General features: G+C 44.5%; 21 non-coding genes across 21 annotated transcripts; all 21 read right to left on the bottom strand.

Annotated features, from left to right (window-relative positions):
- Nucleotides 1-263: 263 nt before the first annotated feature.
- On the bottom strand, nucleotides 264-382 carry LOC130395651 (5S ribosomal RNA). The gene has a single exon (XR_008898683.1). It is a non-coding gene; the product is annotated as a 5S ribosomal RNA (ribosomal RNA).
- A 529-nt stretch (nucleotides 383-911) lies between these two features.
- On the bottom strand, nucleotides 912-1,030 carry LOC130397596 (5S ribosomal RNA). Its single transcript, XR_008900180.1, has one exon. It is a non-coding gene; the product is annotated as a 5S ribosomal RNA (ribosomal RNA).
- Nucleotides 1,031-1,558: 528 nt separating this feature from the next.
- LOC130400932 (5S ribosomal RNA) lies at nucleotides 1,559-1,678 on the bottom strand. Its single transcript, XR_008903400.1, has one exon. It is a non-coding gene; the product is annotated as a 5S ribosomal RNA (ribosomal RNA).
- A 529-nt stretch (nucleotides 1,679-2,207) lies between these two features.
- LOC130397595 (5S ribosomal RNA) lies at nucleotides 2,208-2,326 on the bottom strand. Its single transcript, XR_008900179.1, has one exon. It is a non-coding gene; the product is annotated as a 5S ribosomal RNA (ribosomal RNA).
- Nucleotides 2,327-2,855: 529 nt separating this feature from the next.
- Nucleotides 2,856-2,974, bottom strand: LOC130397592 (5S ribosomal RNA). Its single transcript, XR_008900177.1, has one exon. It is a non-coding gene; the product is annotated as a 5S ribosomal RNA (ribosomal RNA).
- A 529-nt stretch (nucleotides 2,975-3,503) lies between these two features.
- LOC130397591 (5S ribosomal RNA) lies at nucleotides 3,504-3,622 on the bottom strand. The gene has a single exon (XR_008900176.1). It is a non-coding gene; the product is annotated as a 5S ribosomal RNA (ribosomal RNA).
- A 529-nt stretch (nucleotides 3,623-4,151) lies between these two features.
- On the bottom strand, nucleotides 4,152-4,270 carry LOC130397590 (5S ribosomal RNA). Its single transcript, XR_008900175.1, has one exon. It is a non-coding gene; the product is annotated as a 5S ribosomal RNA (ribosomal RNA).
- Nucleotides 4,271-4,799: 529 nt separating this feature from the next.
- Nucleotides 4,800-4,918, bottom strand: LOC130397589 (5S ribosomal RNA). The gene has a single exon (XR_008900174.1). It is a non-coding gene; the product is annotated as a 5S ribosomal RNA (ribosomal RNA).
- Nucleotides 4,919-5,447: 529 nt separating this feature from the next.
- On the bottom strand, nucleotides 5,448-5,566 carry LOC130397588 (5S ribosomal RNA). Its single transcript, XR_008900173.1, has one exon. It is a non-coding gene; the product is annotated as a 5S ribosomal RNA (ribosomal RNA).
- Nucleotides 5,567-6,094: 528 nt separating this feature from the next.
- On the bottom strand, nucleotides 6,095-6,213 carry LOC130397587 (5S ribosomal RNA). Its single transcript, XR_008900172.1, has one exon. It is a non-coding gene; the product is annotated as a 5S ribosomal RNA (ribosomal RNA).
- Nucleotides 6,214-6,742: 529 nt separating this feature from the next.
- On the bottom strand, nucleotides 6,743-6,861 carry LOC130397586 (5S ribosomal RNA). Its single transcript, XR_008900171.1, has one exon. It is a non-coding gene; the product is annotated as a 5S ribosomal RNA (ribosomal RNA).
- A 529-nt stretch (nucleotides 6,862-7,390) lies between these two features.
- Nucleotides 7,391-7,509, bottom strand: LOC130397585 (5S ribosomal RNA). The gene has a single exon (XR_008900170.1). It is a non-coding gene; the product is annotated as a 5S ribosomal RNA (ribosomal RNA).
- Nucleotides 7,510-8,038: 529 nt separating this feature from the next.
- LOC130395787 (5S ribosomal RNA) lies at nucleotides 8,039-8,156 on the bottom strand. The gene has a single exon (XR_008898801.1). It is a non-coding gene; the product is annotated as a 5S ribosomal RNA (ribosomal RNA).
- Nucleotides 8,157-8,562: 406 nt separating this feature from the next.
- Nucleotides 8,563-8,681, bottom strand: LOC130401192 (5S ribosomal RNA). The gene has a single exon (XR_008903656.1). It is a non-coding gene; the product is annotated as a 5S ribosomal RNA (ribosomal RNA).
- A 530-nt stretch (nucleotides 8,682-9,211) lies between these two features.
- Nucleotides 9,212-9,330, bottom strand: LOC130397584 (5S ribosomal RNA). The gene has a single exon (XR_008900169.1). It is a non-coding gene; the product is annotated as a 5S ribosomal RNA (ribosomal RNA).
- A 529-nt stretch (nucleotides 9,331-9,859) lies between these two features.
- On the bottom strand, nucleotides 9,860-9,978 carry LOC130397583 (5S ribosomal RNA). Its single transcript, XR_008900168.1, has one exon. It is a non-coding gene; the product is annotated as a 5S ribosomal RNA (ribosomal RNA).
- Nucleotides 9,979-10,507: 529 nt separating this feature from the next.
- Nucleotides 10,508-10,626, bottom strand: LOC130397581 (5S ribosomal RNA). Its single transcript, XR_008900166.1, has one exon. It is a non-coding gene; the product is annotated as a 5S ribosomal RNA (ribosomal RNA).
- A 529-nt stretch (nucleotides 10,627-11,155) lies between these two features.
- On the bottom strand, nucleotides 11,156-11,274 carry LOC130397580 (5S ribosomal RNA). The gene has a single exon (XR_008900165.1). It is a non-coding gene; the product is annotated as a 5S ribosomal RNA (ribosomal RNA).
- Nucleotides 11,275-11,803: 529 nt separating this feature from the next.
- On the bottom strand, nucleotides 11,804-11,922 carry LOC130397579 (5S ribosomal RNA). The gene has a single exon (XR_008900164.1). It is a non-coding gene; the product is annotated as a 5S ribosomal RNA (ribosomal RNA).
- Nucleotides 11,923-12,451: 529 nt separating this feature from the next.
- Nucleotides 12,452-12,570, bottom strand: LOC130397577 (5S ribosomal RNA). The gene has a single exon (XR_008900163.1). It is a non-coding gene; the product is annotated as a 5S ribosomal RNA (ribosomal RNA).
- Nucleotides 12,571-13,099: 529 nt separating this feature from the next.
- Nucleotides 13,100-13,218, bottom strand: LOC130397576 (5S ribosomal RNA). Its single transcript, XR_008900162.1, has one exon. It is a non-coding gene; the product is annotated as a 5S ribosomal RNA (ribosomal RNA).
- Nucleotides 13,219-13,382: the final 164 nt, after the last annotated feature.

Genomic DNA, 13,382 nt, shown 5'->3' with positions numbered 1-13,382 from the left:
TTGACGTCCTCCCATGATCTGAAGTGAGCGTGCGTGTTTGTGTTGGTGAAAGTTTAAGAAATGTACAACTGTCGTTTCAGCTCTCTGGTGCTCCCTGCTGGCAGTATCACTATACTGTCCTCATGTTTCACAAAAATAGTTTTGAGAGACGTTGTCAGTTTTTGTATGTTGCTTAAATCCTCCAAAGCGGTTGGAAGTAAACATCAGGTCACGGTACGCCACGGTAGGCCACGGAGGCAATGAGCTCGAGTTGAAAAAGAAAAAGCTTACAGCACCTGGTATTCCCAGGCGGTCTCCCATCCAAGTACTAACCAGGCCCTACCCTGCTTAGCTTCCGAGATCAGACGAGATCGGGCGTGTTCAGGGTGGTATGGCCGTAAGCAATTAGTGCAGGCGCAAAACCAGGTTTTATACAGTAGCACATAAGGAGTGAGAAAGCTGCTGAGGCTCGACGTTACACTTTTACAAAAACAATCATTAGTTAGATATAAACGGCAGTAATTGATTCAGTAGGACTCCTTATCCATGTAAACGATCATTGTGACATCTGAATTCATTAATTATCTGAAATACACTGTGTGTGCGTGTGATGTTAAATGTTTGAACCAAGGTTAACGGTTAAAGTGTCAGAGAATGGGTGGTGATTTTTTGACGTCCTCCCATGATCTGAAGTGAGCGTGCGTGTTTGTGTTGGTGAAATTTTAAGAAATGTACAACTGTCGGTTCAGCTCTCTGGTGCTCCCTGCTGGCAGTATCACTATACTGTCCTCATGTTTCACAAAAATAGTTTTGAGAGACGTTGTCAGTTTTTGTATGTTGCTTAAATCCTCCAAAGCGGTTGGCAGTAAACATCAGGTCACGGTACGCCACGGTAGGCCACGGAGGCAATGAGCTCGAGTTGAAAAAGAAAAAGCTTACAGCACCTGGTATTCCCAGGCGGTCTCCCATCCAAGTACTAACCAGGCCCGACCCTGCTTAGCTTCCGAGATCAGACGAGATCGGGCGTGTTCAGGGTGGTATGGCCGTAAGCAATTAGTGCAGGCGCAAAACCAGGTTTTATACAGTAGCACATAAGGAGTGAGAAAGCTGCTGAGGCTTGACGTTACACTTTTACAAAAACAATCATTAGTTAGATATAAACGGCAGTAATTGATTCAGTAGGACTCCTTATCCATGTAAACGATCATTGTGACATCTGAATTCATTAATTATCTGAAATACACTGCGTGTGCGTGTGATGTTAAATGTTTGAACCAAGGTTAACGGTTAAAGTGTCAGAGAATGGGTGGTGATTTTTTGACGTCCTCCCATGATCTGAAGTGAGCGTGCGTGTTTGTGTTGGTGAAAGCTTAAGAAATGTACAACTGTCGGTTCAGCTCTCTGGTGCTCCCTGCTGGCAGTATCACTATACTGTCCTCATGTTTCACAAAAATAGTTTTGAGAGACGTTGTCAGTTTTTGTATGTTGCTTAAATCCTCCAAAGCGGTTGGCAGTAAACATCAGGTCACGGTACGCCACGGTAGGCCACGGAGTCAATGAGCTCGAGTTGAAAAAGAAAAGCTTACAGCACCTGGTATTCCCAGGCAGGTCTCCCATCCAAGTACTAACCAGGCCCGACCCTGCTTAGCTTCCGAGATCAGACGAGATCGGGCGTGTTCAGGGTGGTATGGCCGTAAGCAATTAGTGCAGGCGCAAAACCAGGTTTTATACAGTAGCACATAAGGAGTGAGAAAGCTGCTGAGGCTCGACGTTACACTTTTACAAAAACAATCATTAGTTAGATATAAACGGCAGTAATTGATTCAGTAGGACTCCTTATCCATGTAAACGATCATTGTGACATCTGAATTCATTAATTATCTGAAATACACTGCGTGTGCGTGTGATGTTAAATGTTTGAACCAAGGTTAACGGTTAAAGTGTCAGAGAATGGGTGGTGATTTTTTGACGTCCTCCCATGATCTGAAGTGAGCGTGCGTGTTTGTGTTGGTGAAAGTTTAAGAAATGTACAACTGTCGTTTCAGCTCTCTGGTGCTCCCTGCTGGCAGTATCACTATACTGTCCTCATGTTTCACAAAAATAGTTTTGAGAGACGTTGTCAGTTTTTGTATGTTGCTTAAATCCTCCAAAGCGGTTGGCAGTAAACATCAGGTCACGGTACGCCACGGTAGGCCACGGAGGCAATGAGCTCGAGTTGAAAAAGAAAAAGCTTACAGCACCTGGTATTCCCAGGCGGTCTCCCATCCAAGTACTAACCAGGCCCGACCCTGCTTAGCTTCCGAGATCAGACGAGATCGGGCGTGTTCAGGGTGGTATGGCCGTAAGCAATTAGTGCAGGCGCAAAACCAGGTTTTATACAGTAGCACATAAGGAGTGAGAAAGCTGCTGAGGCTCGACGTTACACTTTTACAAAAACAATCATTAGTTAGATATAAACGGCAGTAATTGATTCAGTAGGACTCCTTATCCATGTAAACGATCATTGTGACATCTGAATTCATTAATTATCTGAAATACACTGCGTGTGCGTGTGATGTTAAATGTTTGAACCAAGGTTAACGGTTAAAGTGTCAGAGAATGGGTGGTGATTTTTTGACGTCCTCCCATGATCTGAAGTGAGCGTGCGTGTTTGTGTTGGTGAAAGTTTAAGAAATGTACAACTGTCGGTTCAGCTCTCTGGTGCTCCCTGCTGGCAGTATCACTATACTGTCCTCATGTTTCACAAAAATAGTTTTGAGAGACGTTGTCAGTTTTTGTATGTTGCTTAAATCCTCCAAAGCGGTTGGCAGTAAACATCAGGTCACGGTACGCCACGGTAGGCCACGGAGTCAATGAGCTCGAGTTGAAAAAGAAAAAGCTTACAGCACCTGGTATTCCCAGGCGGTCTCCCATCCAAGTACTAACCAGGCCCGACCCTGCTTAGCTTCCGAGATCAGACGAGATCGGGCGTGTTCAGGGTGGTATGGCCGTAAGCAATTAGTGCAGGCGCAAAACCAGGTTTTATACAGTAGCACATAAGGAGTGAGAAAGCTGCTGAGGCTCGACGTTACACTTTTACAAAAACAATCATTAGTTAGATATAAACGGCAGTAATTGATTCAGTAGGACTCCTTATCCATGTAAACGATCATTGTGACATCTGAATTCATTAATTATCTGAAATACACTGCGTGTGCGTGTGATGTTAAATGTTTGAACCAAGGTTAACGGTTAAAGTGTCAGAGAATGGGTGGTGATTTTTTGACGTCCTCCCATGATCTGAAGTGAGCGTGCGTGTTTGTGTTGGTGAAAGTTTAAGAAATGTACAACTGTCGGTTCAGCTCTCTGGTGCTCCCTGCTGGCAGTATCACTATACTGTCCTCATGTTTCACAAAAATAGTTTTGAGAGACGTTGTCAGTTTTTGTATGTTGCTTAAATCCTCCAAAGCGGTTGGCAGTAAACATCAGGTCACGGTACGCCACGGTAGGCCACGGAGTCAATGAGCTCGAGTTGAAAAAGAAAAAGCTTACAGCACCTGGTATTCCCAGGCGGTCTCCCATCCAAGTACTAACCAGGCCCGACCCTGCTTAGCTTCCGAGATCAGACGAGATCGGGCGTGTTCAGGGTGGTATGGCCGTAAGCAATTAGTGCAGGCGCAAAACCAGGTTTTATACAGTAGCACATAAGGAGTGAGAAAGCTGCTGAGGCTCGACGTTACACTTTTACAAAAACAATCATTAGTTAGATATAAACGGCAGTAATTGATTCAGTAGGACTCCTTATCCATGTAAACGATCATTGTGACATCTGAATTCATTAATTATCTGAAATACACTGCGTGTGCGTGTGATGTTAAATGTTTGAACCAAGGTTAACGGTTAAAGTGTCAGAGAATGGGTGGTGATTTTTTGACGTCCTCCCATGATCTGAAGTGAGCGTGCGTGTTTGTGTTGGTGAAAGTTTAAGAAATGTACAACTGTCGGTTCAGCTCTCTGGTGCTCCCTGCTGGCAGTATCACTATACTGTCCTCATGTTTCACAAAAATAGTTTTGAGAGACGTTGTCAGTTTTTGTATGTTGCTTAAATCCTCCAAAGCGGTTGGCAGTAAACATCAGGTCACGGTACGCCACGGTAGGCCACGGAGGCAATGAGCTCGAGTTGAAAAAGAAAAAGCTTACAGCACCTGGTATTCCCAGGCGGTCTCCCATCCAAGTACTAACCAGGCCCGACCCTGCTTAGCTTCCGAGATCAGACGAGATCGGGCGTGTTCAGGGTGGTATGGCCGTAAGCAATTAGTGCAGGCGCAAAACCAGGTTTTATACAGTAGCACATAAGGAGTGAGAAAGCTGCTGAGGCTCGACGTTACACTTTTACAAAAACAATCATTAGTTAGATATAAACGGCAGTAATTGATTCAGTAGGACTCCTTATCCATGTAAACGATCATTGTGACATCTGAATTCATTAATTATCTGAAATACACTGCGTGTGCGTGTGATGTTAAATGTTTGAACCAAGGTTAACGGTTAAAGTGTCAGAGAATGGGTGGTGATTTTTTGACGTCCTCCCATGATCTGAAGTGAGCGTGCGTGTTTGTGTTGGTGAAAGTTTAAGAAATGTACAACTGTCGGTTCAGCTCTCTGGTGCTCCCTGCTGGCAGTATCACTATACTGTCCTCATGTTTCACAAAAATAGTTTTGAGAGACGTTGTCAGTTTTTGTATGTTGCTTAAATCCTCCAAAGCGGTTGGCAGTAAACATCAGGTCACGGTACGCCACGGTAGGCCACGGAGTCAATGAGCTCGAGTTGAAAAAGAAAAAGCTTACAGCACCTGGTATTCCCAGGCGGTCTCCCATCCAAGTACTAACCAGGCCCGACCCTGCTTAGCTTCCGAGATCAGACGAGATCGGGCGTGTTCAGGGTGGTATGGCCGTAAGCAATTAGTGCAGGCGCAAAACCAGGTTTTATACAGTAGCACATAAGGAGTGAGAAAGCTGCTGAGGCTCGACGTTACACTTTTACAAAAACAATCATTAGTTAGATATAAACGGCAGTAATTGATTCAGTAGGACTCCTTATCCATGTAAACGATCATTGTGACATCTGAATTCATTAATTATCTGAAATACACTGCGTGTGCGTGTGATGTTAAATGTTTGAACCAAGGTTAACGGTTAAAGTGTCAGAGAATGGGTGGTGATTTTTTGACGTCCTCCCATGATCTGAAGTGAGCGTGCGTGTTTGTGTTGGTGAAAGTTTAAGAAATGTACAACTGTCGGTTCAGCTCTCTGGTGCTCCCTGCTGGCAGTATCACTATACTGTCCTCATGTTTCACAAAAATAGTTTTGAGAGACGTTGTCAGTTTTTGTATGTTGCTTAAATCCTCCAAAGCGGTTGGCAGTAAACATCAGGTCACGGTACGCCACGGTAGGCCACGGAGTCAATGAGCTCGAGTTGAAAAAGAAAAAGCTTACAGCACCTGGTATTCCCAGGCGGTCTCCCATCCAAGTACTAACCAGGCCCGACCCTGCTTAGCTTCCGAGATCAGACGAGATCGGGCGTGTTCAGGGTGGTATGGCCGTAAGCAATTAGTGCAGGCGCAAAACCAGGTTTTATACAGTAGCACATAAGGAGTGAGAAAGCTGCTGAGGCTCGACGTTACACTTTACAAAAACAATCATTAGTTAGATATAAACGGCAGTAATTGATTCAGTAGGACTCCTTATCCATGTAAACGATCATTGTGACATCTGAATTCATTAATTATCTGAAATACACTGCGTGTGCGTGTGATGTTAAATGTTTGAACCAAGGTTAACGGTTAAAGTGTCAGAGAATGGGTGGTGATTTTTTGACGTCCTCCCATGATCTGAAGTGAGCGTGCGTGTTTGTGTTGGTGAAAGTTTAAGAAATGTACAACTGTCGGTTCAGCTCTCTGGTGCTCCCTGCTGGCAGTATCACTATACTGTCCTCATGTTTCACAAAAATAGTTTTGAGAGACGTTGTCAGTTTTTGTATGTTGCTTAAATCCTCCAAAGCGGTTGGCAGTAAACATCAGGTCACGGTACGCCACGGTAGGCCACGGAGTCAATGAGCTCGAGTTGAAAAAGAAAAAGCTTACAGCACCTGGTATTCCCAGGCGGTCTCCCATCCAAGTACTAACCAGGCCCGACCCTGCTTAGCTTCCGAGATCAGACGAGATCGGGCGTGTTCAGGGTGGTATGGCCGTAAGCAATTAGTGCAGGCGCAAAACCAGGTTTTATACAGTAGCACATAAGGAGTGAGAAAGCTGCTGAGGCTCGACGTTACACTTTTACAAAAACAATCATTAGTTAGATATAAACGGCAGTAATTGATTCAGTAGGACTCCTTATCCATGTAAACGATCATTGTGACATCTGAATTCATTAATTATCTGAAATACACTGCGTGTGCGTGTGATGTTAAATGTTTGAACCAAGGTTAACGGTTAAAGTGTCAGAGAATGGGTGGTGATTTTTTGACGTCCTCCCATGATCTGAAGTGAGCGTGCGTGTTTGTGTTGGTGAAAGTTTAAGAAATGTACAACTGTCGGTTCAGCTCTCTGGTGCTCCCTGCTGGCAGTATCACTATACTGTCCTCATGTTTCACAAAAATAGTTTTGAGAGACGTTGTCAGTTTTTGTATGTTGCTTAAATCCTCCAAAGCGGTTGGCAGTAAACATCAGGTCACGGTACGCCACGGTAGGCCACGGAGTCAATGAGCTCGAGTTGAAAAAGAAAAAGCTTACAGCACCTGGTATTCCCAGGCGGTCTCCCATCCAAGTACTAACCAGGCCCGACCCTGCTTAGCTTCCGAGATCAGACGAGATCGGGCGTGTTCAGGGTGGTATGGCCGTAAGCAATTAGTGCAGGCGCAAAACCAGGTTTTATACAGTAGCACATAAGGAGTGAGAAAGCTGCTGAGGCTCGACGTTACACTTTTACAAAAACAATCATTAGTTAGATATAAACGGCAGTAATTGATTCAGTAGGACTCCTTATCCATGTAAACGATCATTGTGACATCTGAATTCATTAATTATCTGAAATACACTGCGTGTGCGTGTGATGTTAAATGTTTGAACCAAGGTTAACGGTTAAAGTGTCAGAGAATGGGTGGTGATTTTTTGACGTCCTCCCATGATCTGAAGTGAGCGTGCGTGTTTGTGTTGGTGAAAGTTTAAGAAATGTACAACTGTCGGTTCAGCTCTCTGGTGCTCCCTGCTGGCAGTATCACTATACTGTCCTCATGTTTCACAAAAATAGTTTTGAGAGACGTTGTCAGTTTTTGTATGTTGCTTAAATCCTCCAAAGCGGTTGGCAGTAAACATCAGGTCACGGTACGCCACGGTAGGCCACGGAGTCAATGAGCTCGAGTTGAAAAAGAAAAAGCTTACAGCACCTGGTATTCCCAGGCGGTCTCCCATCCAAGTACTAACCAGGCCCGACCCTGCTTAGCTTCCGAGATCAGACGAGATCGGGCGTGTTCAGGGTGGTATGGCCGTAAGCAATTAGTGCAGGCGCAAAACCAGGTTTTATACAGTAGCACATAAGGAGTGAGAAAGCTGCTGAGGCTCGACGTTACACTTTTACAAAAACAATCATTAGTTAGATATAAACGGCAGTAATTGATTCAGTAGGACTCCTTATCCATGTAAACGATCATTGTGACATCTGAATTCATTAATTATCTGAAATACACTGCGTGTGCGTGTGACGTTAAATGTTTGAACCAAGGTTAACGGTTAAAGTGTCAGAGAATGGGTGGTGATTTTTTGACGTCCTCCCATGATCTGAAGTGAGCGTGCGTGTTTGTGTTGGTGAAAGTTTAAGAAATGTACAACTGTCGGTTCAGCTCTCTGGTGCTCCCTGCTGGCAGTATCACTATACTGTCCTCATGTTTCACAAAAATAGTTTTGAGAGACGTTGTCAGTTTTTGTATGTTGCTTAAATCCTCCAAAGCGGTTGGCAGTAAACATCAGGTCACGGTACGCCACGGTAGGCCACGGAGTCAATGAGCTCGAGTTGAAAAAGAAAAAGCTTACAGCACCTGGTATTCCCAGGCGGTCTCCCATCCAAGTACTAACCAGGCCCGACCCTGCTTAGCTTCCGAGATCAGACGAGATCGGGCGTGTTCAGGGTGGTTAGATATAAACGGCAGTAATTGATTCAGTAGGACTCCTTATCCATGTAAACGATCATTGTGACATCTGAATTCATTATTATCTGAAATACACTGCGTGTGCGTGTGATGTTAAATGTTTGAACCAAGGTTAACGGTTAAAAGTGTCAGAGAATGGGTGGTGATTTTTGACGTCCTCCCATGATCTGAAGTGAGCGTGCGGTTTGTGTTGGTGAAAGTTTAAGAAATGTACAACTGTCGGTTCAGCTCTCTGGTGCTCCCTGCTGGCAGTATCACTATACTGTCCTCATGTTTCACAAAAATAGTTTTGAGAGACGTTGTCAGTTTTTGTATGTTGCTTAAATCCTCCAAAGCGGTTGGCAGTAAACATCAGGTCACGGTACGCCACGGAGTCAATGAGCTCGAGTTGAAAAAGAAAATACTTGCAGCACCTGGTATTCCCAGGCGGTCTCCCATCCAAGTACTAACCAGGCCCGACCCTGCTTAGCTTCCGAGATCAGACGAGATCGGGCGTGTTCAGGGTGGTATGGCCGTAAGCAATTAGTGCAGGGCGCAAAACCAGGTTTTATACAGTAGCACATAAGGAGTGAGAAAGCTGCTGAGGCTCGACGTTACACTCTTACAAAAACAATCATTAGTTAGATATAAACGGCAGTAATTGATTCAGTAGGACTCCTTATCCATGTAAACGATCATTGTGACATCTGAATTCATTAATTATCTGAAATACACTGCGTGTGCGTGTGATGTTAAATGTTTGAACCAAGGTTAACGGTTAAAGTGTCAGAGAATGGGTGGTGATTTTTTGACGTCCTCCCATGATCTGAAGTGAGCGTGCGTGTTTGTGTTGGTGAAAGTTTAAGAAATGTACAACTGTCGGTTCAGCTCTCTGGTGCTCCCTGCTGGCAGTATCACTATACTGTCCTCATGTTTCACAAAAATAGTTTTGAGAGACGTTGTCAGTTTTTGTATGTTGCTTAAATCCTCCAAAGCGGTTGGCAGTAAACATCAGGTCACGGTACGCCACGGTAGGCCACGGAGTCAATGAGCTCGAGTTGAAAAAGAAAAAGCTTACAGCACCTGGTATTCCCAGGCGGTCTCCCATCCAAGTACTAACCAGGCCCGACCCTGCTTAGCTTCCGAGATCAGACGAGATCGGGCGTGTTCAGGGTGGTATGGCCGTAAGCAATTAGTGCAGGCGCAAAACCAGGTTTTATACAGTAGCACATAAGGAGTGAGAAAGCTGCTGAGGCTCGACGTTACACTTTTACAAAAACAATCATTAGTTAGATATAAACGGCAGTAATTGATTCAGTAGGACTCCTTATCCATGTAAACGATCATTGTGACATCTGAATTCATTAATTATCTGAAATACACTGCGTGTGCGTGTGATGTTAAATGTTTGAACCAAGGTTAACGGTTAAAGTGTCAGAGAATGGGTGGTGATTTTTTGACGTCCTCCCATGATCTGAAGTGAGCGTGCGTGTTTGTGTTGGTGAAAGTTTAAGAAATGTACAACTGTCGGTTCAGCTCTCTGGTGCTCCCTGCTGGCAGTATCACTATACTGTCCTCATGTTTCACAAAAATAGTTTTGAGAGACGTTGTCAGTTTTTGTATGTTGCTTAAATCCTCCAAAGCGGTTGGCAGTAAACATCAGGTCACGGTACGCCACGGTAGGCCACGGAGTCAATGAGCTCGAGTTGAAAAAGAAAAAGCTTACAGCACCTGGTATTCCCAGGCGGTCTCCCATCCAAGTACTAACCAGGCCCGACCCTGCTTAGCTTCCGAGATCAGACGAGATCGGGCGTGTTCAGGGTGGTATGGCCGTAAGCAATTAGTGCAGGCGCAAAACCAGGTTTTATACAGTAGCACATAAGGAGTGAGAAAGCTGCTGAGGCTCGACGTTACACTTTTACAAAAACAATCATTAGTTAGATATAAACGGCAGTAATTGATTCAGTAGGACTCCTTATCCATGTAAACGATCATTGTGACATCTGAATTCATTAATTATCTGAAATACACTGCGTGTGCGTGTGATGTTAAATGTTTGAACCAAGGTTAACGGTTAAAGTGTCAGAGAATGGGTGGTGATTTTTTGACGTCCTCCCATGATCTGAAGTGAGCGTGCGTGTTTGTGTTGGTGAAAGTTTAAGAAATGTACAACTGTCGGTTCAGCTCTCTGGTGCTCCCTGCTGGCAGTATCACTATACTGTCCTCATGTTTCACAAAAATAGTTTTGAGAGACGTTGTCAGTTTTTGTATGTTGCTTAAATCCTCCAAAGCGGTTGGCAGTAAACATCAGGTCACGGTACGCCACGGTAGGCCACGGAGTCAATGAGCTCGAGTTGAAAAAGAAAAAGCTTACAGCACCTGGTATTCCCAGGCGGTCTCCCATCCAAGTACTAACCAGGCCCGACCCTGCTTAGCTTCCGAGATCAGACGAGATCGGGCGTGTTCAGGGTGGTATGGCCGTAAGCAATTAGTGCAGGCGCAAAACCAGGTTTTATACAGTAGCACATAAGGAGTGAGAAAGCTGCTGAGGCTCGACGTTACACTTTTACAAAAACAATCATTAGTTAGATATAAACGGCAGTAATTGATTCAGTAGGACTCCTTATCCATGTAAACGATCATTGTGACATCTGAATTCATTAATTATCTGAAATACACTGCGTGTGCGTGTGATGTTAAATGTTTGAACCAAGGTTAACGGTTAAAGTGTCAGAGAATGGGTGGTGATTTTTTGACGTCCTCCCATGATCTGAAGTGAGCGTGCGTGTTTGTGTTGGTGAAAGTTTAAGAAATGTACAACTGTCGGTTCAGCTCTCTGGTGCTCCCTGCTGGCAGTATCACTATACTGTCCTCATGTTTCACAAAAATAGTTTTGAGAGACGTTGTCAGTTTTTGTATGTTGCTTAAATCCTCCAAAGCGGTTGGCAGTAAACATCAGGTCACGGTACGCCACGGTAGGCCACGGAGTCAATGAGCTCGAGTTGAAAAAGAAAAAGCTTACAGCACCTGGTATTCCCAGGCGGTCTCCCATCCAAGTACTAACCAGGCCCGACCCTGCTTAGCTTCCGAGATCAGACGAGATCGGGCGTGTTCAGGGTGGTATGGCCGTAAGCAATTAGTGCAGGCGCAAAACCAGGTTTTATACAGTAGCACATAAGGAGTGAGAAAGCTGCTGAGGCTCGACGTTACACTTTTACAAAAACAATCATTAGTTAGATATAAACGGCAGTAATTGATTCAGTAGGACTCCTTATCCATGTAAACGATCATTGTGACATCTGAATTCATTAATTATCTGAAATACACTGCGTGTGCGTGTGATGTTAAATGTTTGAACCAAGGTTAACGGTTAAAGTGTCAGAGAATGGGTGGTGATTTTTTGACGTCCTCCCATGATCTGAAGTGAGCGTGCGTGTTTGTGTTGGTGAAAGTTTAAGAAATGTACAACTGTCGGTTCAGCTCTCTGGTGCTCCCTGCTGGCAGTATCACTATACTGTCCTCATGTTTCACAAAAATAGTTTTGAGAGACGTTGTCAGTTTTTGTATGTTGCTTAAATCCTCCAAAGCGGTTGGCAGTAAACATCAGGTCACGGTACGCCACGGTAGGCCACGGAGTCAATGAGCTCGAGTTGAAAAAGAAAAAGCTTACAGCACCTGGTATTCCCAGGCGGTCTCCCATCCAAGTACTAACCAGGCCCGACCCTGCTTAGCTTCCGAGATCAGACGAGATCGGGCGTGTTCAGGGTGGTATGGCCGTAAGCAATTAGTGCAGGCGCAAAACCAGGTTTTATACAGTAGCACATAAGGAGTGAGAAAGCTGCTGAGGCTCGACGTTACACTCTTACAAAAACAATCATTAGTTAGATATAAACGGCAGTAATTGATTCAGTAGGACTCCTTATCCATGTAAACGATCATTGTGACATCTGAATTCATTAATTATCTGAAATACACTGCGTGTGCGTGTGATGTTAAATGTTTGAACCAAGGTTAACGGTTAAAGTGTCAGAGAATGGGTGGTGATTTTTTGACGTCCTCCCATGATCTGAAGTGAGCGTGCGTGTTTGTGTTGGTGAAAGTTTAAGAAATGTACAACTGTCGGTTCAGCTCTCTGGTGCTCCCTGCTGGCAGTATCACTATACTGTCCTCATGTTTCACAAAAATAGTTTTGAGAGACGTTGTCAGTTTTTGTATGTTGCTTAAATCCTCCAAAGCGGTTGGCAGTAAACATCAGGTCACGGTACGCCACGGTAGGCCACGGAGTCAATGAGCTCGAGTTGAAAAAGAAAAAGCTTACAGCACCTGGTATTCCCAGGCGGTCTCCCATCCAAGTACTAACCAGGCCCGACCCTGCTTAGCTTCCGAGATCAGACGAGATCGGGCGTGTTCAGGGTGGTATGGCCGTAAGCAATTAGTGCAGGCGCAAAACCAGGTTTTATACAGTAGCACATAAGGAGTGAGAAAGCTGCTGAGGCTCGACGTTACACTTTTACAAAAACAATCATTAGTTAGATATAAACGGCAGTAATTGATTCAGTAGGACTCCTTATCCATGTAAACGATCATTGTGACATCTGAATTCATTAATTATCTGAAATACACTGCGTGTGCGTGTGATGTTAAATGTTTGAACCAAGGTTAACGGTTAAAGTGTCAGAGAATGGGTGGTGATTTTTTGACGTCCTCCCATGATCTGAAGTGAGCGTGCGTGTTTGTGTTGGTGAAAGTTTAAGAAATGTACAACTGTCGGTTCAGCTCTCTGGTGCTCCCTGCTGGCAGTATCACTATACTGTCCTCATGTTTCACAAAAATAGTTTTGAGAGACGTTGTCAGTTTTTGTATGTTGCTTAAATCCTCCAAAGCGGTTGGCAGTAAACATCAGGTCACGGTACGCCACGGTAGGCCACGGAGTCAATGAGCTCGAGTTGAAAAAGAAAAAGCTTACAGCACCTGGTATTCCCAGGCGGTCTCCCATCCAAGTACTAACCAGGCCCGACCCTGCTTAGCTTCCGAGATCAGACGAGATCGGGCGTGTTCAGGGTGGTATGGCCGTAAGCAATTAGTGCAGGCGCAAAACCAGGTTTTATACAGTAGCACATAAGGAGTGAGAAAGCTGCTGAGGCTCGACGTTACACTTTTACAAAAACAATCATTAGTTAGATATAAACGGCAGTAATTGATTCAGTAGGACTCCTTATCCATGTAAACGATCATTGTGACA

This window comes from Gadus chalcogrammus, chromosome 12 (genome assembly GCF_026213295.1).
Source record: "Gadus chalcogrammus isolate NIFS_2021 chromosome 12, NIFS_Gcha_1.0, whole genome shotgun sequence".
NCBI lineage: Eukaryota > Metazoa > Chordata > Actinopteri > Gadiformes > Gadidae > Gadus > Gadus chalcogrammus.
The sequence above is the reverse complement of the archived record's forward strand: the minus strand, read 5'-3'. Positions and strand labels throughout refer to the sequence as shown.